The sequence below is a fragment of the Rosa chinensis genome, chromosome 1 (assembly GCF_002994745.2).
Source record: "Rosa chinensis cultivar Old Blush chromosome 1, RchiOBHm-V2, whole genome shotgun sequence".
NCBI lineage: Eukaryota > Viridiplantae > Streptophyta > Magnoliopsida > Rosales > Rosaceae > Rosa > Rosa chinensis.
Window position 1 is genome coordinate 53,021,140 of NC_037088.1, and position 24,287 is coordinate 53,045,426.

Sequence of the window (24,287 nt, forward strand, 5' to 3'; positions counted from 1 at the left end):
ATTAGGAATTTTCTCATGCAGACCAAAGTATTGAGTCACATTGTGGCAGACACACTTGTGATTTATTGTGACAATGAGGCTGCAGTTTTCTGTAGCAAGAACAGTAAAAGGTCAAACAATTCCAAGCATATTGATCTAAAGTATTATAGTGTTAGAGAAAGAGTAAAGCATGGTGAAATAGTTGTTTTGAGTATTGACACAAATTCACAGCTAGCAGATCCTTTCACCAAGGCATTGTCAGTAGCAGCATTCCAGAAACATACAGCAAGCATTGGATTTTTAGCTAATTTAGATGCTTAGGTTCAGTAGAGAGTTAGTCCAGTTGGAGCATTTAAAATTCTAAAGTTTTTTTTTGAGTTCTTGTGTTTTAGTTGTGATCTTTTATTTTGTTTATCACAACTTGTTTGTAATGACAGATTTTATTATTAATAAATTTTGAGGTATTTTCATATTTTGGTTATTACTGCAGTTTTTGCTGAATGTTCTGAAAATTATCGATTTTGTGTTTAAAGTTATACTTGCTATCAGATGGCTTAAATCATGTATAGCATGATGTTGAGGTTCAAGCAATAATTTTAAGCCATCAGTGTTCAGTAAATTTGCTTGAGTTTCTGGTTTTAGAAACATAAAGTAGGACCTAATATATGTTTACTTGTTGATACACATTAACATATATTGTATCACTTCTGGTTGAACATATGTGGGTTGCAGAAGCTTGTGTTTGTGGTTTTGAAACTCTGCATTTTTGTTAAAATGTATACTGTTTCTTGCTCTGCATAAGTAACTGTGATCTGACCATGTTGGAATGGATTTTCGATTTGAGTTTGTTATCTGGCGCGCACTTCAGTAAGTTAAGTAGGTTTTGATGTTCTCTGGTGCAAATCATCGAGCATGATATGTGTGAGTCCAAGGGGGAGATTGTAAGATCAAATATGGACATAACACATATCATCATAAAGTAATTGATGATTAGCTTAATATCAATCCTAGTTAACATGGATACAAACAGTAAATCAATACTAGTGACTTAATGAAGTAGTGTATCAATTCATTAAGCATAGTAATCCATTGCTTAGTCTACAAGAAAGGCTACAAGTTATGATACATTAGGAATCTAACAGTGAAACCTAAATCGACAAGGAATGCTTTAATGGGAAGCTTCTTGAGGTTTAAGTATCATATATATACAGATGAATTGGTCCCTGATTACTACCGACGTTTTGCATATTGTTCTGTCCATTGAGAAGCAAGTTGGTAAGTAACAGAAGGCCATATTCAGTGTTCGTGTTTGCAGCTGCATAAGATGGAATCCATGCCAATGATTGCTGAAGGTAAGCCTTAATCCTTTTATGATTGTGTGCATATGTTGTGAGCATGTATATGGTTTCTAACAATGGGTTCCTAATCAAGAAATGGGCCAAAAGAGAAGTAGCGTGATCTATTCCTCAAGAAATTTCTTCAAGGACGAATCCACTCGGAGTGGATCTGGGTAAGGCGAAATCGGGTTCTAGTGAAGAAATGGGCCAAAGAGAGGCAACCCAACCTATTCGAGAAATTCCTCGAAGTGAAATCCTCTTGATGTGGATTTGGGTAAAGCAAAATCGATCAACTTGTCTAAATCTAGAGCAAGCAGAAAGTCCTCCCCCATGTCATTTTAAGAGTTATGTTATGGACCTAGTAACGCGCGAATTGTGGAAGTTGCAAACCACTGCACTAATCAGGATATCCGCTCAGGCTTGCCTATAAGTACTTGATAAGGTGAACAATTGAGGTAAACAATCAATCCCTCCTCCACTTACTACAACTTAAACACTAATTGATGCATCGATAGGAGAATCTTTTGCAAGTATACTCTCCTCTTCCAACTTGACTTGCCAACACTAATTCAAATCTCGATAGCATATGAACAACCTCTTAACCAAGAAACCTTCGCTCTTACTCAAGTTCTACCGAATTTTTTGCATCAAAACAAACTCGGAGATGAGGAACAATTGTCACGCAGTTTCTTTTTTGTCTTTTTGTTTTGGTATGTGGGAATCATTCACATGAAGAATATATAGTTGGTAAGAATATGTACTTCTACATTCTCGTATGAGCATGTATTGATCAACAGATATAATCCAAAAGTTGTCGCATTCCAGTCAGTTGCTGGAACGTACGTTTAATGGGAAAAAAAATGGATTCCACAAAAATTGCCAAAACAGCATATGCCAAATTGTTGTGATGAAAGTTTGGCCCAAATGATAATGGCTAACAACATTCTTTAGGTACTTAATTCTTACACTTTATAATCATTGAAAGTACAAAGAAGAATCTTTTTTAAGCGAACATAATTTCTTGGACCCTTCAAATAAGAATGCTGTGCTGCGTGTGTACTAATTTGGTTAATACTAACAAGCAGGATATCCTAGCTAGCTATATTAACTTGGACGAATTGTTTATTTCTATCATTTTTGGTAGAAGTCGAACGAAAGAGATCGATATTAGTTTTTTGATGTGTTTTTTGGTTATCGCCGTTGAGTTTACAAAGAGATATTTTACTAATTGATCGGCATGCATGAGCTCAAGGAAATAATAGGGGTCTTATTCGATAAGCATGCAAAGCGAGCCTATTACTTGATATTCATCTAGGTTGTATGGAAAATGGCATTGAAAGTGATTCCGCCCTTTTAATCGTTGTCCTTGAGAGAGGAGATGAGGATTTTTCTAAGGTTGCACTACTAGAATTCTGTTCATTTACATCAGTCCAGAACCGATGTAAAACTAAATTCTGACCGATTTCTTTGTGGCTGATGTAAAAAATCCAGACATCACTTTAAGCGCGTCAAAAAACCGATGTTTAGTGGTTTTGTGTACATCGCTTTTTTTTATGTGAAACGATGTTTACTGGTTTGTCGTACATCCTTTCTTTTCAAATAAACTGATATGTTGCTTGTTTGTAGACATCACTTCTATTTTTCAAAACCAATATCCTGTTTTTCATGGTAAATCGATTTTGGTGACATTTCGATATGTTGATAATCATGAGACATCAGTCCAGTTTTAGATACTGATTTCTAATCTCTGAATTGACATCGTTTTCTTTGACATTAGTGTTTTGTTCTCCATTTATATACATCAATTCATATATATAAGAATGATGTGCAAACAATCATCTAGCTGCTGGCGGTGGGAAAATATCTAGAAATACATTTCTCATCATCCAAAAATCGGAGCTTTCCATTAATTTTCTCATCTTCATTCATGATTCTACATAATTCACAAAATAAAACCCAAAACCTCCAAAGGCTATCCCATAAACATATTAGCAACCAAGTACATCAGTTCTACATACACCATACTTTCCTTCAAAGCAAAAACTAGCCTTACATCAAGGTTGGTTGATCGGAACAGCATTTGCATCAAGGAATGGATTGCCACTCTGCAGTTCCAGATGGGTTCAAAACTTAGAACACTTTGCTAAAAGACACTAAGAGGCTAAGACAAGATCAAATAAAAATAATATGCATGCTAGAGTATCTGTTTCTTGAAAGAATTTATCATGATTGCATAAGATACAATGTATAGGCTTTACCATGATTGCTTTTGTGCTGTCTGCCAATTCGCTCACAGTATCTGTTTCTTGACATGCTGTAGACCATAAGTCCAAACTCTGAGAACCAATACCAGCTGCGAATTTTACCTAGAATTGCAGCAAGTTATATATTTGAGGACAGAAGAAGAACAAATATTTCTAAAGCAGGCTACAAGTTAGCACCTGAGACATTTCCAAATGTAGCAACAAATTCTACAAATGCATCCAAAGCTGGAAATGGAGATTTCCCCAGGAAGTATGTTGCTGAAGCATCATTGGTGCAACCATTCAATGCAAATTCTTGGGGCCAACTGTAAGATTTTCCAAAACTAGGGTTGACCTGCATAAGAAAGAATTTATCTAGTTAATACGATATATTGCGACTTAAAGAAGTATAAAAATGCTATAGATTGTCCTCAAACTAAATGTCAAGACTCGAGAAGTTTGGCATGTAATCAAACTAAAAAGTAAACGTCTGAACTCTAATATACCTCTGTGTATCAAAATGCAGGGTCTTAATTTATACAATCAAGATCAGATTTGCAGACTAGAAGCTTCCCACAATCAACTTCCAAATTGCAGATCAAAGACGCCATGAACATCTCCTCTTCAGACTGCTGTTGGAAACCATAACTTTGATCATAAGATATATCATAGTTAAAGAAGCACTAGATATCAAAACATTGGTAAGAAAAGGCCAGGTGTCAGATACCATTTAGAAGGGTGGGTAGCATACCATCATGTCCTTAGTTTTGAAGCGCCTAGTAGGTAGAAGCACTGAATTCTTCCCTGCCTTTGATGATAGAGCTAAACGAAAACAACGATTCCTGGTATACACAGCAGTGTCCACAAATAGGTGACTAAAGTATGCAGAGCTTGAATCTTTTCTAATAAACAGATTCTCAAATCTTCCATTCCTCCCTTTTGCACTTGATATCCGTGAGCATATATGATAATATGTCATCATATAGTGACAAGAGTTGGTATTTCTATAGGGAAAAGTAAATGAAAGAACCGTAGTAAATGAAGTAGCTATCTGTTCATCACTAGAAAAGGAGGCTATATGCAATGTAGAATTTGCTTCTTGCTTATAATCTCTGTTATATTTTTACTTGGCAAATATAAATTAAAAAAAAAGGAAAGAATGAGAATTAATGATCATAATATAATGATAAATTACAAACTCAATTTCCATTAATGAAGAGAAGTGGCACAAAATTTTGGTCATCTTCATCAACACATACCTCGGTGACAAATGCACCTACATGTGAGTTGTCCTTAAAAGCAGTCTTCTGAATGCGAATAATTAAATGTCGAGAGAACTTTGCTGCACAGGGGCACAAATACAACAACGAGTTTCAAAAACCAAGCAAATGAACCATATAATGGTACCAAACAAAATCAACATCTTTTTACATTCCGTTTTCTCAGATCATTTCAGACTCAAGATTCAAAGCACTAACAATAAAGATTTACCATTTTTCGAGTTTCCTGAAGATTTGGGATTGACACTGGGGTTCTCATTCTGACTCCCGGTTGCATGACCACTCTCATCACCTTTCTCATCATATGAACCCTGCGAACACTGCAAAACAAGAAACAACAATTAAAAGAACAATCCTTACTTCACAGGACCAAAACCAAAAACCTTACTTCACAATTAAAAAATAAAACAAAACCAAACCAGAAACCTTACTTCACATTTTCACAATTAAAAGAACAATCCTTCCACTTACTTTTGGATCATTATTGCCCTGGAAATTGCCTTGGAAAGTATTGAAGTTCTCTTTCAGACCCTCTTCCTATTACACCACCAAACCCAAAATCAGTTCCACATTCCCAGAAAATGTATAACAAAAAATCAGTACTGCCATCACAAACAACCTCCTCCGAATCTCACTCTTGAAGAATGCAGTCTTCTTCAGGGAATGCAGGTATCCCCAAATCTCCACCCATCTATAATTAAAACCCTAAAATTGAAAACCCCCAAAATTCTCAGGACCCAAACAGAAAACAAAGAATTCAATTGTAGTGACTCACCATTAACGCGATTAATTCAGATTAAAACCTGTTGTAGAGGATGTGTTGCCAGATTGAAATCTTCTGAGATCTTAGAGAGCTCGAGAGCTAGAGAGAGAGAGAGAGAGCTTGAGGGTACAGGTGATAGCGACGGCGAGGTGGTGGAGGTGGTTAATGAGAGAGAGATAGTAGCGGGAGTGAGCGGAGAGGAAGGCGATGCTGGCCTTGGAAAGAGGGATGGAGAGGAAGGAGGGGAGAGAGAGCTTGCGGGTATAGGTGATAGCGCCGGCAAGGTGGTGGAGGAGGTTAATGAGAGAGAGAGATAGTAGAGGGAGTGAGCGGAGAGGAAGGCGATGGTGGCCGTGGAGAGAGGGATGGAGAGGAAGGAGGGGAGGGATAGGGTTTCGGGCAAGAGTGAGAGAGAGAACGATGAAAGTGAGCGAAGGTAAAAGTAGGAAAAATAACAAAGTGTGTGGGGAATGAAAATTTTGCTCCCGCGTTCCCGAAAGTTTTTAACTTAGTCTTTCCGCGTTTTTCTATATTTTGGAATCAAAATATAGACATCGGTCAACAGTAACAACCGATGTTAATTATGTAAATAGAAATCGGATTTTCAAAAACCGATGTTATAATATTTTTTTACATCACGTGCAATCTCAACTGATTTAAATGACGTGATGTAAATGAACAGAATTCTAATAGTGTTGGTCCGATCATGGAGGATTGTAGAACTTATATGATGGCCTTCCAGTCTATCTCAATGCGACATGCATGTTTATATAGAAACAACTGTGTAGCTGACCGCATTTATAGCTCATCTTGCTAGCCTTTTTACTCTTGGTTTAGTTAGAGAAGACTGCGGCTATTATTCAACATGTTCTCCCATGAGGATTTGTCAACAGTACTCAATGGTTCGGGGTTAAGGTTTTATGTCCCCCTACTGCAAAATTTTAATTTAATAATTAATGTTGCGTAAGGATCTGAGCCTACCATGTTGACAAAACTAATAGTATGATAATTCTGTAGAATAAATTAATCAAATAAATTTTACCATGTTTTATTCTTCGATCTCCTTGTGGAGGTATATATAGAGATACATCGTACCTACAAATCAACTAATTATAACAGAAAACCGAATTGTAGTTACTTACGAAATATTAAATCCTAATTAATTATAGAATATTGACAACTTATTCCAACATGTACATGCTACTAAAAAAAACCTCAATTGCTTTACCTTTTTACTTTGGCATCAATTGCCGTAGCAATTGAGACTCTATTGTTACGGAAAATGTTCCGTTGCGATTAAGCCTTATAATTTGCGACGGCAAATGTTTACTGTAGTAAGTTTTTTATCAATTGTAACTCAATCTCGCCTTGTCGTAGTAAGAATTATTTTTCCCTTGATTTTTTCTTTTGGTTTCTGTGCCTTGTTTCCCACTAACATCGATCTGCAGCCCTAATCTATAGCCCCAATTTACATTCTCTCTCTAAGGGTCACTTTTGGTTTCAGCCAAATTGATGATCGTTAAGGCATTGATAACTGCCTTAAAACTAGTACAGTTCAGGTTGGACAGATTCAGTTCCTCCATTGGTTTAAGCCAGTTAGATACCTTAACGATCATCAATTTGGCTGAAAATTTGCAGAGATGATTTATACATTAGAACATAAAAACTGAACGGTCGAGATGTGGATATGTGACCAAAAAGTGACCCTAAACTCTAAATGCGCACTTTAATTTCAAAGCGAAGCTTCACTCTTGATAGGACCTGTGTGTGTGTGTGCGTGCGTGTGTGTGTGTGTATTATACAGGTCTTCTATACTAGGGAGGTCCTTAACTTAGCTTAAGGAATGGATTTCCATATTTTGACTACTTTTTTATCGCATATTTACATCTTAATCATTCAGTTTTTAAGTATATATGAGTAGATCACTTCTGTAAATTTTCAGCCAAATTGATGATAAGGCATCCAAAACTGCAATTTACACGAACAGTTTAGTTTGGATAGATTCGGTTGGTTTGTGTAAATTGCAGTTTTGGATGCCTTAACGATCATCCATTTGGCTAAAAATTTGCAGAAATGATCTACTCATATATATCTAAAAACTGAATAGTTAAGATGTGAATATGTGATCGAAAAGCGGTCAAAATATGGAAATCCATTCCCTAAGTTAAGTTAATGACCTCTTTAGCTGAGCAAGATATCATACATACATACATACATACATATGTGTGTGTTTACATCCTAAGCAATTAAATAAATATTTTTTTATATATATCGTACTACTTCTCATTTAAATATATATGCGTTCATGTGTGTATTATACTTTCCGCGCCCTAATTCTTATAGTACGTCGTTATACAGTAAACCATCAATTGAATCATAAGTTGCTTAAATAGTCAAGTTTTGTTAAACAGATAGATGAACGTATACATATACAGTCTTTATAATCGATCACTAATTGAGATTGCATAGATACTTTTTGAATACTCACCTGAAAAAAATGAACGTTTTCTATCATCGTCGACTCATTGTTCACTGGCTAGGTTCTAGAAAGGAATTGAAAACAAAAAAAATAAAGAGAAGAAGGATCCGAGAAATATAAATCCTTGTAACACAAAGATCTTTAGGCAAAACTGCCAATAATCTTATATATAGACTATGGGACCATTTTAAGAATCAATAAACATGAGATGAGATGTGTACAACTACTCGTCATCGGCCAAAACGCATTACTTAGTCAATGAATGCATCCGATGATATGGTGATGCTGATAATTAACTAGAAGCTAGCCATATATATTAAGACCAACAAGTACAAATTTCCAAGACTTGCACCTAATCATTGATCATTGTTATTCATTGACGAAGAATTGTCAGCTCTCTTTGGTCTTCTACGTTAAACCTACGGGATAAACTAAACCACATGATGTATTTCCTCATGTGGTGCCATTCCCATGTCTATTTACGCAGACGTAGATGTTCTTCAATTTTCAACCAACTCTCTAAACCATACACTCATCCACTAATTCAATTATCACTTTGACCCATAAGATAGCCAGAGAGGAAGAAAGATTTGAAAAATGGGGAATTGGGTTGGGAAGGAAAGGAGTGTACACCCAGTTGATGAAGGTGAAGGAGTACGTGGAGTTGGATCAAACAGTCTGATCAGAATTAAGGTGCAGATGACTAAAAGAAAGCTCAAGGAGTTTATAGCGCAGGTGGACATGAACAACGGCGGCGATAACTCGGAGGAGCTTGGCGGTGTGATCCTGAAAGAATGCTTGGAAGGTAGGCTTAGTGCTCGTGTTGTCGATGTTGCTGCTGAAGAAGATCGTGATCCATAGGTATCAAAGTCTTCGAAGTGTAGGATGTTGAGCACCAGTTCTGAGGAAGAAGAGCACCATCATCAGTTGTAATTAAGCTTCTAAAGTTACAATATTATCGTTTCATTTCATGTTCAGTTTGAACAAAAGATGTTAGTACGTGTCAGTTGTTCGATTCGCGCGCATGGAATTTAGATCTGTTGAGAATATATATACATCTCATATGAGAAAAATAGGGTCTTTCTAAATGTACCCAGCAAATATCTAAATATACTCAGCAAATTTTTTACACTCAGCAATTTTCCAATAATACCCATATGTTTAAGTAAACCCAGCAAAGATGAAGAATTACAAACCCAGCAGTCAAATCACCAATGCCATAAACACAAAAACTCAACAACACATTAGAGTTGATATAATTACTCGGCTATCTCCAATTGGGTCTTTCAAAAACCTCAAAACCCCCAATTTTAACACCAAAAAACAAGTAAAAAGTTGCAAATATTAGACAAAAGAGATAACGGAGGGAGGAACATTTTAGTGTTCTTGGGAAGGAAAACATGGAGCAAGAAACTTGGGATTCCAAAAAGGGTTTGCAGAGGGGGAAGAATGTAGTGAATGAGTTGTTGATGGTGAATGATTAGGGAGGCACTTTTGGGTTACCACATTTGATGAAGGCCGCGACGGAGATTTTGGGAAATGGAGGATTGGGGTCAGCTTACAAGGATGTGAAGGGTACTGGGTTGTCTGTGGTGGTGAAGAGGATGAGGGAGATGAACAGAAGAGTTTGTTGGGTTTGTTAATCTTCATCCCGATGAAGTTTTGCTGGGTTTGAAATAAGGGTATTATAGGGAAATTTGCTAGTATAAAAAGTTTGTTGGGTATATTTAGATATTTGCTAGGTACATTTAGAAAGACCCGAAAAATGGGACCTTGCCTATGAGTTTATAAGGGTTTGGGCCACTCCATCTATTGCCAATTGGTTTTGGATGTGAACCTTAGATTACTTTATCATGGTATCAGAGCGGGTTACCTACGTGTGCATGCCTCACGGCCACACGGGCTCCACGTCACCCAAAGTTGTCCACGTGTATAGCTTGAAAATTCACCACATGTGCGTGGGCGTGTTGAGAATATATACATCCCACATAGGAAAAATGAGACATTGCCTATAAGTTTATAAGGGTTTGGGCCACTCTATCCATTGTCAATTGGTTTTGGATGTGAACCCGAGATTACTTTATCAAGATCAATTTTATTTTCATTAGATTGTTCGAGTGATCAAGACGTGGGTTTCAAAGTGCATCAATTTAGGTCCTGCCACAAGTCCATAACAATAGTGACCTCTCTCTAGAAAAGAAAAAACCACGGCCCCCTTCCAGTACGTCTAGATTTAGGTCCAGTCCAATGAGATCTAGATTGACGGTTTGCGAGAGGCGGTGGCTTCCTCATCGAGGCTTATGCCCTAGCAGTTTTTCTTTTGTTTAGTAAAGTTTTCCCAACTCAGTCTCTATTCTCCCTCATTAAAATCATCAGATCTGAAACCACCATCCATCTGACCGCTCTCCTCCATCAACGTTCCTTCTGTTAAGGGTAGCATAGTAATATGGTTCTTCCTATAGTATATAAGGAAAAACATTGCTATAAATCATTGCTCTAAACTATAATAAGAATTTCCAATCACAATGTAGTCCTCAGCTTTTTCTGCGTTTCTTTTCCTTCCTTCTTCTTCCTCCTTTAGATTCATACCTAGAATTCTAGCATGGTATCAGAGCCATGGCAGCCTGACCATCTCTTCATCGCTGCTTCTCCGCTACAATTCTCTTCATCGCTGCTTCTCCGCTGCAATTCTCTTCATCCTTAGTTTCTTTTTGTTTCAATTCAGAGAAATCTAATCGAATAAGCCCCAAAATCCCCCAATAGGTATTCCCAAACCCTAGAATTTTCGATCTCTCTCAATCCCTCGTCATCACCTGGCCGCCATCCTGTTCCGAACTCTCACCGTCTCCGAAGTTGACATTTTTTCTTCTTCTGCTTTCTACTCTGTCCTACTCGCCGATGACCACTGGACCTCAATGGACTGCTATCTCCAATTGGAGGACACGATAACTCGAAGGCTTCCAATGAGACTCCCTTCGCATCTGCGCCATCGATCGATTTTGGTCTAGAGAGAGCTAGGGCTTTGTTGATGAAATTTCATAGAAATCTGTGGTTTGAGATTTGGCTTAAACACTGCGTTCCATTTTCTTCTTAGTAAAATCTTGATTGATCTTTCATGAAAGTTCAATTGGTTAAATAGTTTCTTGAAAATTAAGTTAGGTATATTGAGTGCTATTGCTGTGTGATCTACTCTGCTTATCGATTGCCCCTTATTACCTGGATCATCAACTTAATCTAGTTAGGTGATGATATTTGGTGTTATAAGGTTGATATGTTGTGATTTGGTGCTCTGGTGAAATCTATTCATATGTTGCTTGGAGATATTCAATTGTCCTGTGTCGCAGCCTTTCCCCTTCTTGATTTTCTTTCAGCATTTCTTCAATTTTCTTCTGTACAATTACCATTGAAACCAATTCTGTACAATTTCCAAGTCTCCTCTTGATTTCCTGTAAGTTGTTCTTTGAATTTGCTTCTGTACAATTATCAGTCAAAATACCAAGAGATTCTTTGTTTTCTCTATGCATTTCTGTACAATTACCAGTCAAACTACCATTCATTCCTTTTGTTTTCCTGTTCATTTTTAGTTTTTTGCTTCTGTACAATTACCATTCAAAACAAATCAAGATCAAAATTTGTAGAATTATCATTCAATCTTTTGTCTTCTGCACTTATCTTCATTTTTCCTCTTCTTTCCTATATTCTTCTGGGCTGAGGCTGTAGGCATTTCCTAGGACTGTACTGTTATTGTGAAAAGTGATAGAAGATAGATGTACAGTCATAAAGATGTTGGGGGTGTTGAAGGTGAGAAGATGTGGTCTGGATGGCTTGGTCAGGATGTTTTTAGGATGTTGGACAATGGCCATTGCTTCAATGATTTGGTGAATTGAAAGTGGGAATTGAAGCAAGGCTGCTTGTGGTTTGACTAATAAACCAAAAGAAGTGATTGTTGATATTGATGCCAAAGTTGCTGGTTATTGTTATCATCAACTGAGTTGAAGAATAGACCAGAAATTCTTGATGATCTCACATATGTAGCGGCAAAATATGTCCTTTCTGTGGATGAGAAGTTGTCAAGTTGACAAAGGCTTGATAGGAGTATCACAAGGCTTGGATGAGATTGGATGCATTGCAGCTGTTCACTTATCACAGCACGAGCATTGAAGAAGATGAACTGTGCATTTGGGATTTATATCATGTGTTCCAACCATAATGCCTGGTACCCAAGCATATGGTTGAGGGGGGATGTTAAGGGTAGTATAGTAATATGGTTCTTCCTATAGTATATAAGGAAAAACATTGTTGTAAATCATTGCTCTAAACTGTAATTAGGATTTCTAGTCACAATGTAGTCCTCAGCTTTCTCTGCGTTCTTTTCCTTCCTTCTTCTTCCTCTAGATTCATACCAAGAATTCTAACACCTTCATGGATAGTCATCTGCCAGATCCTAATTCCTTGTCTTGAGTGGTTCCATCTGTTACTGATTAATCGTTTGGCGGTTGTCAGAACAGTTGCAAGGTTCAAGCCTTGTGACAGGGAGGAAGTTGGGATTCCTTTTCCGGAAACTCAAATCTCTTCCAACATGAGATGAAGAAATGGATCGTGCATCCAAAATCTAGCGAAAGTACTTGGTGGAGCTCAACCTTCCTCTGATGGTGGCGTGAGAACCAGAATGAAGACAATGAGTTAGTGCAGACATCAGTTTTAGATTTTTGTTCTTCCTTTTCGTTTTGGGCTTCCCCTTTGTACCACTTGTGGGATGTAGTTGTCTCTTGTTTGAATTTAGCCCTTTGTGGGTTGTCTGTAATCTACTAGACTCCACTACAAAAAAGAATTCGATTGGCCACGGCGCAAAGCCGTCGCCAAAAGCCAAATTGCCGTCGCAAAAGACCAACGGCGACGGCTAGGCGACGGCAAAATTGCCGATGTCGTTGGTGGCGTCGCCATTGCTATTTGCGACGGCAATTACGCCGTCGCATGAATTTTGGCCACGGTATTTACGCCATCGCATGATTTTTGGCGACGGCATAATGGCGACGCCATCAGTGATTTTGCCGTCGCCAAAGGTCATTGGCGACAGCAACATTGCCGTCGCAAAAGTGCATTTATTGATTAAAAAAAAAAAAACCTAGCATGAAACTTTGCATACCAGATTTCTTTTTTGAGCAAAAGAAGCCATATATATAAATCATAAATTTCATGTTTTTTCACATTATTTCCCGCCAATCTTGAAAAATACAAAAACATTCAAAAATTGAAATACATAATGCTGACGCCCAGTAGGCTGAAGTATCATGACCTACATACTCTTAGCTATTGAGGTGATTGAAAAGCTTCTTTGCCTTGATGAGCCCATATTCAATTGCTAACTCATAAACCTTGGACGTTGTAGCAACCGATACTTGATAGGACTCATTGTTTTGACAAATCCCCTTGATTAATGCATCTTGTCCCAGAACATATCTCTTGGCAACCATTGTTTTGACAACTTCCGCAGCAACAGTTACTGCCAGAGCTAGAAATGAACTGACTTGTGTGAATAGCCTGCAATTTTATGTAAATTATGTTAAGCTATAGAACATTGTACCACTAAGCAATAATCAGAATTCAAGCTAGCTGATTGAATGTTCTTTCATGTATAGAAGAGACAACTATGCATGCAAACATTAAGGCAAAAATCTTTGATCTAGGCATGTCCTTGTAAGGTGCACCCCCTTATTTATATATAAATATAGTGTTGGCAATAAATGACTTTGAAGTTGCTTTGTGACAATTACAATCTTTAAGTTTCTTGATGAGAATTATATGGGATTTATAAAACCTGAGAAGTGCCATCATTTGGATTAGTATTAACACCCACAGAATAGATAAAGAAAGAGAAGAAGAGATAAATTACCTGCATCCTAGCCTCATCTTGTTTCCCAAGACCTCTCCATATAGTTCAACCTGAAACATGGTAGTGATGGTACCATTAGAAAGAAAGGGGGTAAAGGTAAAAGCAAGAAATATATCGAGGAGACTAGAAGTAGTCCTTAAAATCATATTGCTCCCATGATACCACTACTGAAAAATCATATAGCAAATACATATAAATGCATCAATAGCATATCAATCAAAATCTGAATCAGAAGCATTCCCATATCTTATGAATTCAAGAGGGAAGAGAAAAGCAGTTACTGCTCACTCCAACTAACGTTATGATTTTACTTTATGAATAATATATTTTTACATGAATTGCTTCCAAACAAACATGTAGCAAATAACTGCATTATACACATCATATACACCTAATTCAAGCCAAAGTGTAGATACCACTACTGCCCATGATTAAATTAAAAATCAATACTAAACATAATATGTAGAAAGAATAATTAAGTAAATAGCAGAGCTGCACTATCCAAAACCAGATTCTTTGATTATCTAGATAACAGAAAAGGTATGAAATATACCACAACAACATATCCAAAGCCAGATGACCTATCACCAGTCGATGAAATCCCGGTAACACTACTGAAAGTATTTTCACTACAGTTTTCATTTGCTTGGCTTTAGCTACACCTTTTTCCATGCTTTTGGCTGCAATCTCTGGCTTGTTTCAGAGAAGAGAGAGAGAGAGAGAGAGAGAGAGAGAGAGAGAGAGAGAGAGAGTGTGTGTGTGTGTGTGTGTGTGTGATATATATTACACACAGATGTGCCTATCTTTTATAAAGTATACAAGAGTCACTGATAGCCATACCCCTTTGTGGATTGAGCCAAAAAAATAGTTAGTAATTTTAGAAACCAAAACTACAAAGAAGTTAAATAGTTAAAAACTCATGTTTGTACACTTTGACCAATTTTACTTTGTAGAACCAAGAAAATGGGCTGGAGATTCATCCATAATCTCCACAACATTCATCCACTTCAACTGCTCTTACTGTCATGCAGACATTACAAATGAGAAACTTATTACGTATATTAATGGCCCATCATATTTCCCAAGGCTTCTTAAATATACACTTCAATTTAGAACTCAGCTGAGCTACAATAACAACTATCCAAATAAAGCAAGATCACACCTTCACTTGCAAACAGATAGAAAAAGTAGAGTTCATACCAGTAGTGAAGCAAATGATCACAGCACCGTAAACTGCCCAATAGTAATCAAATGATGTTTCCTAATTGTTTCAGTTGCTAACACTAGCCAAACAAATAATGCAGACTAAGTATCACATCAAACCCAATTAGCAAAATAAAAGAAACAGGCTCTGAGAGAATGTGGTCGTTTATTTTGATTGGAACTGCATACAATAGTAACAAAAAAAGGAACCATGGTTTCAGGTCTTTTCATTCCAAACCATAAACATTCACTACACGTACAATAAAAAAGGATGATGTGGTAATACCCCCCTCTCGAGGCCTTAATGAGTTGTTGAGTGAAAGTAGAACAAGAGATACTCCGCAGAGAATGCTGTGGCAGCAATCAGACAAAGAGCACCTTCAGGCAACCGAAGAAATTTAAATGCAAGAAATTAAAAGAACAGAAAGAATTAGCCATACTTACAAGATCATATAACCCAGTAAAATAAATATAGCCAACTTACAAAGTGCACATATAACCCAGTTAAACAAAACAAAGGTATAGCACAGATGAGTGATGGATGGTCAAAATGATCAATAATTAAGAATTTGAAAACAAGAGTATAATGGTACTGTGATATTGTAAAAGCACCCATCCTGTGATAAAAATGTGGACATGGCGTTCACCATCTTTTAACTATAGTCTCCAATGTTAAAAGTTCAAGCCCAGGGAATCCTAATGTGTAGCAATGCTTCAAGAGCTAAAAAGCAAAAGGAAACCAAACAAAATCGCAATGGTGAATCATCAAATAAGACTAAACCCAGCCCAGAGCTAAAAAGCAAAAAAGAAAAAGAAAAAAAGGCAACCAGAAATTCACGAAAGCCAGAAACCAAGGTTGGGGAGAAGTTTGAACTAGCAGCAAGAAGCAAAAATAATAATAATTAATAAAAAATAAAAATAAAAACAATTCAATCTAAGCATTTATCAGGGAGGCTCCACTCTACCATCACAGTTCTGATGAGAGACTTCAGGATTAACAGCCTTTTCCCTTTCCTCCAATGAAGCTTCAACAGAGGAAGGAAGGCATGAATTAACTAGTTTATTTAAGAGCATCAAACAAGGAGAAGCACATTAACAAACAATTTCTTGTTCTCATGGTACATAGCTATCTACAGGAACATGAGAATGGTTTTTGACATGAGAACCATGGTAATATATAAGGGAGATTTGTGCATCCCTCAATGTATTGAAGTCTCAGTATTATTCTACCAAAGGAGCTAACTGAACATGGAAAGAGCAAAAGAACCATGGTAATGTACAAGGGAGATTTGTCATTTAACTTGCAACACCAACTGAACATAGAAAGAGCAAACTGAATATGAAATCGATGAAACCCTATCTATGCTACTACAGAAGGGCGCTCCACATCTCTCTCTCCCCATTAAAAAAAATCCATTCTACCATTATCATTCTTTTCACAACTAAACAGCAACTAGCTTAGAGTGCCTACAAAAAATTGCAGTGTGCATAAGAGGCAATAATTTTCACATAACATACAGAAAACGAAGAACAAAACTGAATATTTTTGTAAGAGAAAATGAAAGTGAAGCTGACCAGTAACAAGAAGCAAGCTAGATGAAAGTTGCTTAAGGAAAACAACTCTCTTTCACTTAAACCTTCCGGCCAATATAAACAACACTGTCCCGGGTGTAATACTTGCCTCTTGTCCCCCTGAAAACAAAACTCATGACTGTTGATTTCTAAAAAGCTGTGCTGAAAGTAAAGTTACCGACTTTCTAGTTCACTGTAAAGTAAAACATGTACATTTTCAGTATCCAAACGATTACCAGACTAAAAGAAGCTAACTGAATGTAAAATAGCGTAATGCGGAACCTAGACAAAGAGACCCAGATGACATGCAATAAGGAAACTAAAGAATTTTTGAACTATTTGACCAACTCACTGAAAATGCCCAAATGTCTATGAAATTTCCAGCTAAAAACACTCATGAGAGCCATTAAAATGTGAATAATGGTAGGAAAAAAAAAAGGAAAATTTCCCTCAAAGAATTCATCTTTATGTAAATTCCAACCTTGTTAGGGCTAGCAATTATTAAACAATACCGAAAGATGATCCAATTCCATCCACGAACAAAAACCCCTATTTAAGTTTGGGATACAAATCGGAGACCAAGCAAAACCCTAATTTTGATTACATTCGCTCGAGCTAACCCAATTTAGAAAATTAACATAAGAAAAGTATAAGCTTCGATACAGAAAATTTGAGCAATCAAAGATTGAACAGAGGACTGAGAAATGGGGAGGGAGGAGGATGATTACCTAAAGCGAAGAGTGGAGATGGTTCAGATCGCAGTGAACGACGGCGTTTAAGGGACATTGAAACCCATCAAAACCACAGATTCGCTCTCCCTCTCTCATTCAAAGTACCACAGACTTACCACAAAGCAAGGATGCCGGCCGATAGCATGACTTCTCTAAGGACTTTTGTTGCAGACTGAGCCTATATCAAGAACAACACAGTCAATGAAAGTATTCAAACCATAGCTAATTGCCTAATATGAACACTAAATTTCCAACTCATCACTTATATAGTTATATCTAATGAGGTTAATATTAGCATTCATTCTTTGTTTTAGCGTCCTTATAGTGGATGTAATGAACTGGCCTTAAGCAACCATATTAATAGGTGCAGAAATTCTATGAAAGACCGTCTTGTTCCTTGACGAAACAAATGATAATAGGTTGGTTGTTTGCATGTTCACTACCTAAGAGAATTGCTGGTTTTCACCCCTGGTCATGAAAATTTCATACCATTAGAAATTTAGAAGTTGTTGATGCAATTCATAAACGTTAAAGTTCAACTCAAGCAAAGTTCAATTCTGATTGTGTTCCTTGTCCACATTATCATGCAGACATATATAACTATGAACTGTAAATGCAAAAACTAGTTTCTTTCCATCTTCTAAACATGTTCAGAAGATAGGCATTACATATGTTTCTATACTCCTTGCCTCCCTAGTAATAATAGAAAAAGAGAAACTCTAGCCTCACAGAGAGTTCTTGGTTACTATAAGCATGACAAAATTTTAATTAGAAAATACATTTGCATTTGACAAAAAATAAAAAACTTTAGTTGTACCTCAAATTCGAAGCTTCATGCTAAAGGAGAAGCCGAGTTTATCCTATTTAAGCAGCTTGCGTTCATGGCACAATGAATCCGATTGAGCATTTGAACTTGTCCTATTAATTAAGTGTCAGATGCATTTGTATATAACTGTTGTTCCAACAAATCATATGTATAAATTATGAAGGAATATAAACTTACCAAGCCAACACAAACAAAACCAAGTGCAAATCCAAGTACTATGCACATGTAGAATGTTGAAACCCAGGTAGTTTTCTGAGATAAAAGACATGAATAAGTTGACAGCAACAAGTGTGTAATTCAAATGAACATAAACCTCATTTGAACTTGTCCTAATAATTAAGTGTACTCATATGCGCATAAACCTCATTTGTTTCTTGTTCAGCCTAAATTTCCAGTACAAAGGAAACAGTAAGTTTTTGGCAAGAGTACACAAATCTCACAAATTATTCCCACCTCTATTGCTTTCTAAGAGCAGGAAACTGAAAGTCGTATTTTCACAACTACAAAGTCCAAGATTCCAATTATGCCTACTCCCTCATAATAAAGCTATGAATCAAGCTAATCTGACTTCCAATTTTCAGGAATCGGAGTTGAAAGGTTTTACTAGAACAATACATCAGTAACCAAGAACATTGATTCTCCAAGTACATAATAAACAACACTAAAGCATTTTCGCTAAACCCCATCAAACCAAGAACATGACAAACACCACTATTTCTACACAGAAGTATAGAACACAGCCTACACCATTTCAATTTTGATTAAAGTGAAATAAACACATAACAGGGGAAATTGAGAAACCAAGAACTGGGTTTCAGATTTCAGATTTTCAAACAGATCTGAGTTTTTAGAGAGAGAGAGAGAGAGAGAGAGAGAGAGAGAAGGAGAGGGCAAGTCACTACCGGCCAGATTGGGTTCGAGGAGAGGGTCGGACCGGAATCAGATTCGAGGATTGATTGAGAGAAGATTGATGTGTCATCGGACCACTGTGCCCATGCCGTTGACCATCATCCGCGGAGGAGTTTGGGGGAGAGTGAGTCTGAGGGTCGGAGAGAGAGGGATGAGATTCTGAGAGTTTGAGAGATTGCTATGGTCGACTTCGTTGTCGGGACCGGGTGGAGCGAGCGGGAACAAGAACAAAGTTTCTGAACCCAAAAACCTAAAAACTTGCGAACATGTTTAATTTTGGCACCTATATCCACCCAAACGTCAAAAAATAAAACAAAAGAAAATGTATAAAATGAAAATACACGACGGCAAGTATTGCCGTAGTTAAAATTAAAGAAATTTGGCGACGGAAAGAATATGCCGTAGCCATTGAGGGCATATTTATGCGACGGCAACGCCATGCCGTGGCAAATAATTTTTTTCTTTGCGACGCCACATTTGCCGTAGCAAATTTTATATCAATGGCGACGGCATTCTCACGCCGTTGCTAACCGGTGAAGCTAAATGAATTCTTTTTTGTAGTGCTCGTTGCCCTCAATTAATGCATTATACATTTTTAATAAAAGAAAAAGGTGCATCAAAATCGAATTTAGTTCAAGGGAGATGATCCATCCCATTGTAATTTGGAACAAACATCATCTATTTAGTAATTGTAGTGATGTCAAAGGATTTCACTAAAGCTACTCTTATATTCTCTAATCGTAGTTTAAGCTTAGTGCAAACCATTGGTGCTTTTAGATTAATCCATTGGAACTTTCCAAAAGGGGGAGTGAAATTTATACTCCCCAAATTACATTCTGCACTCCCTATTATTTTTTTAATAATTTCTTTTGTTCTCCTTATATTTCTTTCCCACATTACCCTTACAATCATAACTTTTTGATTCTTTTCATCTGTCTCTTCTCTCTCTTGGAACCTCTCTTCCTTCTCATCATCTTCCCGTTTCTCTGATCACACAATTATCCCTCTCTTTGGCTTCTACGATTTTTGTTACCTGATATGGGAATTAGATTAATTAGATTGTTTCCCTCTAATTGTCATTCTTGATTTGTCTCGTGATTAAACAACCAAACATCTTGTCTCCTTTGCTCTCACAATCTCGATTTGCCTCTAAATAAGATGGATTTCGTGTTGTTTTGACTATGATTGAAACTCAAAGATCGAAGAGGAACAACCCAGAAAACTTTTTGATAATTCAAGTCTCAAATGTGGGTACAAATCTGGGTTTGAATATGCCTCTTGATTTCGAAGGATAAAGGCTATTTTCATACTATATTGTGAAATTGGTTAAATATATTTCAAACAAAATACCAATTTGTAAGACCAAGCAAGACCCAATCTGTTCCACAATAAAATTCTTCCAAATGAGTTGCAGTATTACGAAAATAGAGTCTTTTTGAGATAAATTTTATGTATCAACAACCCAGTTTTTTAGTATGGTGGAGGAAGAAGAAAGTTTTTGGGCTTTTCCAGTTCTTCAGCCATGATGGCTCTATTGAAGGATTTTTGAACATTTGTATTCATAATTTTGGCCTTGTCGCCGGGTTCTTTTCTATCGAGAGTAGAGAGCAGGGGAAATAAATAGTGACTAAGCAGGGATATTTTCGGAAGAGAAAAAAGCATCAATCAACTAAAACTATTAAAATATTAAGAGGAAGTGTGATTTTCAAAAAGAAGAGAGTGCAAATTTCACTCCTCTAATAAAGAGACCAAAGAAAAAGAAAAAATGTAGTACCATCATATTCTGTTATTGGGGCTTCACCTTCTCTCCTTTTCTGTTATTTTGGGCTTTAAAGCTATCATATCACATTCTTAAAAAGTATACCTCAAGTACTGATGTAGGATGAGATTTTATCCAATTTCAACAAAAAATCTCGAAAAGAAAGAAGCGTCTTCACATTAAGCAGAATAATTTGAATATTGAAAATTGGTATTCAAATAGGCTTCTTAATGATGGAATTAATCATAAATTGCTATTTTGGATATATGGGATTCTCGAGCAAAATCTTGATTGGGATTCCAAGCGTAATATTCTTTAGTATCTAGGATTCTATTTGCAATTTTTATTTAATAAAGTTTAATCAGGTTTCCTAGTTTTAGTCTACAATAAATTGTTCTTTATATTTTCTAGTTGTATTAGGTTTATGCTATGTGTCATATATAAGGCACCTCTTAGATTGTAATATTCATTCAAGTTATCAATAAAAAAACCAAATATTAGAGAAGTTTCTCTATGTTTCTTACGACTGTACCCGTAATTGCTAGTGAATTCTAGCTCATCTCATATGGCTTTTGACACTTGACAGAGCCTCTTGCTATCGTGTACACGCTTCCCGCATCATTTGGTATCAGAGCGGGTATCGCCCGCTTCTTAGCAAATGACGATCCAAGGGAGAAGTTCACTACCACCAACCTCAACAACGCTGGTTGTAGAGTATCTATCAAAGAAAGTTTCGTTGAAGAGGAACATGCCAATGGATTCGCCCTAGGACAACCTCATCAATCCAAAAAAAAAAACATGGAACGTTGGATATTCACAATACGACGACTTCCGAACTACATGTGTCATCAAAGATAAGGTATGCTCTGTAATAATTGACAGTGGTCTACGAGAGAACTTTGTAGCAAACAAAGTTGTGGATTATTTTCAATTACCAAAAGTGAAGCTGACGGATCCATACTGGATTCCATTTGGAGAGGATGAATATGCACAAGTAACAGAGGTTTGTAAAGTTCTTGTCTCTATGGGAAAATTTTATAAAGAAGAAATTACTTGTCATGTGATTGACATGGACGACACTAATATGCTTTTTGGAAGACCATGGCATGAAAGCGTCAAAGGTGGTTATTGCAAAGACAACACATATTTATTTAGGTGGAAGTCGCACAAAATTAAAATCAAGCCTGGAAGGAAGAACATCAAGAATGACCATCCTGAGGTGTGTGAAAAGGAATATGAAGAAGCCACTTTGAAGATTGAAGAGAAACTCATTAAGGACAAAGAAGCTGATTCATTCATCACATCGATATCCATGTCATGCATGCCTAATTGTGTTCAAGATCAACCCAAGGAGAAGTCAATGCCCATTCCTTTTCAAGTGGAGGAGTTCAAGTGGAGGAGTTCAAGTTTCAAGATGCTTATTCTAAACTTGTCTACGGTATTGGATTCATGGTGATAGCTTTTAATTTCAAGAATATTGAAGTTGATGGCTTATCATGTTTTATTCCTACTAATGATCGAGTTGCGTACAAGAGGAACTCGAGGTCGAGTTCTTTTCAAGTGGAGGAAATTGATGTAGGACGAGATTTTTGCCAATTTCAACAAAAAATCTCGAAAAGAAAGAAGCATCTTCACATTAAGCAGAATAATTTGAATATTGAAAATTTGTTTTCAAATAGACTTCTTAATGATGGAATTAATCATAAATTGCTATTTTTGATATATCGGGATTCTCGAGCAAAATCTTGATTGATATTCCAAACGTAATATTCTTTAGTATCTAGGATTCTATTTCCGATTTTTATTTAATCAGGTTTAACTAGGTTTCTTAGTTTTAGTCTACAATAAATTGTTCTTTATGTTTTCTAGTTGTATTAGGTTTATGCTATGTGTCATATATAAGACACCTCTTAGTTTGTAATATTCATTCAAGTTATCAATAAAAAAAAACCAAATATTAGAGAAGTTTTTCTATGTTTCTTACGGCTGTGCCCATAATTGCTAGTGGATTCTAACTCATCCTATATGACTTTCGACGCTTGATGGAGCCTCTAGCTATCGTGTACACGCTTCCCGCATCAAGTACCCTGGCCAGTAGTCCTCATATCAGAGTCATCTCTTCCCATGGAGAAAACAAGAAACATTTCAATCAGGGACCCTTAATTTTTCATTTCCTTTCTGCATCTTCTTGTGAGGTTGGGACTTGGTGATGTTGAATGTAGAGGAAGTGGTACTAACTTGTGGGACTCGGTCTCTTTCCTTTTCATGCATGCCACGTTTTTGATGATCATATATAATCTGACTTCCAAGCTCACAGTTTCTGCAGAAACCACTCGTGAATGCCAGAACGCAATGGAACGATGATGCAATAAAACCCAATTATGTGGGCAGTATTACAACTCCAAGGAACCACGTACATCTCTGCAAGACATCACAGTCACTAAGCTAGCTCGGTCAAACAAGATATAGCTAGTTACACTCATACCCCCACAGTAGCTACAAATCGACTCGACTAGGTCAGACCTTGTCACTTAAACCACTGGATTGCTCTAGATGAAGAGTATGAGACTCATTAGAGGATGAGGTGGTGGATGCCCTAGTTTCCTCAACTGGGAAAAGCTTCAAAAAGAGGCCAGGAAATAAGGTAAGAGATGGTAATGGGAAAAAGCTAGCAGAAGTGATAAGAGGGGCATGTGCTTTGCTGCTGCAGTTTGCCTGCCTGGTTCTGCAGCTTTCTCCTCATGTGGATATTATAGCCTAATACCATAGACACGACACACACCACATTTTCTCATGCTCCACATCTTTCTTTCTTCCAGCTCTTTCACTTTTCTCGTGGATTTGATTTTCGATCTCACCCAGCTAGCTAAGCTCCATCGGCTTGATTGCTTGTCCTTAAGCCAACCGAAGCTTTCTTTGGCACGATTTTTCAAGCAACCTAACTGTTTGTAATTAATCTTTGGGTTACTTTGTGGATTTACTAATTAAACAACAGTGGGAACCCATGTGGGAGTTGCATAGCATGAAGTGGATCTAGACAGCAGAACTATAGTAACATGTGGTTTGTGATCTTTTTCTTATGACGGCATGTGTGACACTTATCATTTTGAAACTCTTTGGAGTTTGGGTTACTGTATTGGAAGTGCTAGATTAATCTCATTGAATTTGTATATCAAACAGATGGCTAGATAGTGATATGTTTTTGGAACTTAATTGAGCTTTTTGTTTTTTGTTTTTCAGATTAGTTGAGGTTAACGAAATTTCGAAAAGAAATAAAAAGCAAAGTAGTGACTACCGGAATACATTTATAATT

At 36.9% G+C, this 24,287-nt stretch overlaps 2 long non-coding RNA genes and 1 other non-coding gene across 3 annotated transcripts; all 3 read right to left on the bottom strand.

Moving 5' to 3' along the window:
• Window positions 1–3,292: 3,292 nt before the first annotated feature.
• Window positions 3,293–3,808, bottom strand: LOC112181608. The gene is made up of 3 exons (XR_005804877.1): window positions 3,758–3,808; window positions 3,575–3,682; window positions 3,293–3,421 (listed from the first exon to the last, which is right to left on the bottom strand). It is a non-coding gene; the product is annotated as an uncharacterized LOC112181608 (transcript).
• Window positions 3,809–4,093: 285 nt separating this feature from the next.
• On the bottom strand, window positions 4,094–5,142 carry LOC121051036. The gene is made up of 3 exons (XR_005804878.1): window positions 5,051–5,142; window positions 4,311–4,401; window positions 4,094–4,191 (listed from the first exon to the last, which is right to left on the bottom strand). It is a non-coding gene; the product is annotated as an uncharacterized LOC121051036 (long non-coding RNA).
• An 8,319-nt stretch (window positions 5,143–13,461) lies between these two features.
• LOC121051764 lies at window positions 13,462–14,691 on the bottom strand. The gene is made up of 3 exons (XR_005806858.1): window positions 14,528–14,691; window positions 13,975–14,024; window positions 13,462–13,622 (listed from the first exon to the last, which is right to left on the bottom strand). It is a non-coding gene; the product is annotated as an uncharacterized LOC121051764 (long non-coding RNA).
• Window positions 14,692–24,287: the final 9,596 nt, after the last annotated feature.